This window comes from Zonotrichia albicollis, chromosome 3 (assembly GCF_047830755.1).
Source record: "Zonotrichia albicollis isolate bZonAlb1 chromosome 3, bZonAlb1.hap1, whole genome shotgun sequence".
Lineage (NCBI taxonomy): Eukaryota > Metazoa > Chordata > Aves > Passeriformes > Passerellidae > Zonotrichia > Zonotrichia albicollis.
The window spans coordinates 15,498,582-15,501,531 of NC_133821.1; positions in this window are offsets into that span (position 1 = coordinate 15,498,582).

Consider the following 2,950-nt stretch of genomic DNA (forward strand, 5'->3'; position numbering starts at 1 on the left):
ACCCAGCCAGGAAGGGATTTGGAAGCCTGAGCTTTGGAGCACACCTGGCCAGGGGAAGGAGCTGTCACCACTCAGCACAGACCTGTTTATAAATATCTGCTCTCCAGAAGACAGCTGACAATTGTAATGGGGCTAATTCTTCCAGCAGCACTGGCATAACACCATCAGGGCTGTCTGGCACTGCACAGGGTATTTCTTCCATGAAAGAAAACTAATCCTGAGCAAGACAGTTTTAGTGTGACTTATGTTCCTTGAAGTGCTATTACAGCAAGTAAAACAAGCAGCATCATTTCTCAGTGGTTTAAAATAAGCTACACTGAAATCAATATGGATTTATTCCTTGTCTCTTTCCACAGCACCAGGAGGAGCTTTCCACTGCTCTTGCAGACAAAAATGTGTCTTCATTTAGTGCATATTATGCATTGCACTTGCTGTAAAACAGAATTGTGCATTTGATTGACTGCCTTGAACCTCAGACCTGCCCCTGAACAATTGCAGCTGACTCAGTGGTGATGATTGGTACCCTTCAATGGATCTAGAGCTAACTCTGATGCTAGGCTATTTTCACATCCTATTTTACATCAAATGATGGTTTCACTTCCTTTTTCTTATGAAAGTGTGATTTCTATTCATATTTTTTTCCATTCACGATCTGAGTAATGCCTGACACTTTTGTTTAATGTATATGAAGTCCTGTCTTGTTGTGTAAGATGTCCAAAGGCTGCATATGGTGACTTGGATTTTTCAGGACGTTATGGTTTACAGTTTAAAAATCAGAAGTCAAAATTAGTTGTAGTGGGAGTTTGTTTATCTGGAGCTGTATGAGAAGATTATGACCTTACTTGTATTTTTCCATACCAGAAGCAGAAACTTTTCAAAGCACTTCAGCTGGGGAGGAAGAGTACAAGTTGTTTATTTTCAGTGGCATCTCCATGGTTCCAAACCCCTTATCAAGACTTTTAATGAGCTATGACTGGATAATTAAAAAGCAGGGTCTAGGTCAGCTGCTTCTGGTTTCAGCGTGGGATAAATGCGTGTTTTGGAGCAATTGAATGTGGCAGGGCTTTTAGGACAGCAGTTTCTTTGAGCAGAGACTTTGGGGCAATTTTGGACCAGAAATTGGAGCTTCATTAAGAAGTGGCCCTGGAGCAAAACAAAATGTTTTGAGCATCAAAGTGTCACCATTTTCTGTGTTATACTGAAGGCTGTAGCTATTCTTTCAGAGCCTTATCCCCAAGAAACAGCTCAGGCAGCCCAAGAGCATCACATTTAGCATTTTTAGAGAAAATTCCCTGCCTGAATGGCAGGTCCTCAGCCGGCTGACATAAACAGGAACAATTATAACAGAGCAGGGACTCATTTTGTACTGCTTATTATTATTATTATTGCAATAGTCTGATATGCAGCTACTTGCTAACAGAAATGTGAAAACTATTAAATATTAAAACTATTTTTGGTTATCTGTACCAAAGAATTGCCTGTAGCCAGTACCAGAGTATCAGAAGTGAATCTGGATTCACTCAAGGTACTTGTCAAATCTGATTTCAGGTTCCTGGGGGAGTTGCTCTCTGCAGGATGAGATGCAGATGCTACCACTGGCTCACAGACAGTGCTTTAGTGTTAAACTTGCACTAGAGGTGGTGGGATTGGCTGTGTTTTGCTAAACCAGAGGTTATTTTGAAAAGGGAAGAGGAACTGAGGGCAGGTTTTACAGCTGCTGTATAGCTAATTTCATACTTTTTCACTTTGTCATGGCATTTCATTGCATTTTTATCTAACTGTAGGTAACCAGGTGATGAGTAACAGCTGCTGATAGCTGTGGGCTTAAGGTTTGAGAAGTGTGACACCAAAATTCAGAACAAACTCTGCTATATATCAGGTACTTAGTTATCATTTTTAAACTCCTAAAATCTAGATCTTTTAAGTCCAGATTTGTCTCTCTTTCAGACAGCAGCTTATCAAACCCTATGCAGAGCTGGGCAGGACAGACTTGTGCAGGAGGGTGTGCAGTGGTACCTGTATTGTCAGAGGTGAGCCAGTTCCTCCTGAATAAGGATCTCTCTTTCACCATACTGCTTCTGAAACAAGTCTGTGAAGGATCTTCTCCACAGAGAGTCTATTTAAAAGGGAATGATTCTGTATTTTCTTCCAGAGTGCTCAAAACAGACTGCCATGCATCACACACCATTTTGCAAATGTGAAGACAAATTTTGACTGAATGAAAGCATTTCCAATTAAGCATGGAATTAGTGCTCACTACTGTTCTGGAAACAAGTAGCTGTCTTAACTAAGAACAGCTTGAGGATCAAATCTAGCAGGGAGAGCTGAGAGCTCCTCTGCTTTACTCAGAGGTGCAGGAGGCAGAGGAAAGGGAGCAAGAGGTCTCACTTCTGCTCAGAAAACTGATCCAGGCTGGTTCCCAGCCCATCTGCTCTGATGATTTTCTGTCAGGGTTGGTGGTGGTGGCTCTCAGCACTAGGATTTGAATGTGCCCAGCAGGAGAGTCCATTGCCTCCTGTGAAACAAACTGTGCTTGAATCTAAAGCCTTGTGGGATGGAGCCTGGAGCTGCTGAGCTCCTGATCTTAGCTTCCATTTCAATTGATGTTGTGAAATAATACTAATCCATGCAAGTGTTACTGGTAGATTGTATTTCCCTGTGCTTTCAGAAGTAGAGAAGGACATCAGAAGTGACTGGAGAACAAAACCACACTGACATCAGTCATCTGGAGATGGCTTAAGACCTGTTTGAAGCTCAGCTGAACACACCAGGGACAGGAGCTGGTAAAGCCATACAGCCCTTCAGTTTTCTTTGAGCAGTTTGTCCTCAATCTGACCTCTGTGGCAGATGGGGTACAGAAATGATAGTTCTGAGCTGATGATTCTCCTAGCTGGTACCAAGCAAAATCTCAGTTGTCAAAAGAATTAAAAGAATCACACAATCACACAGA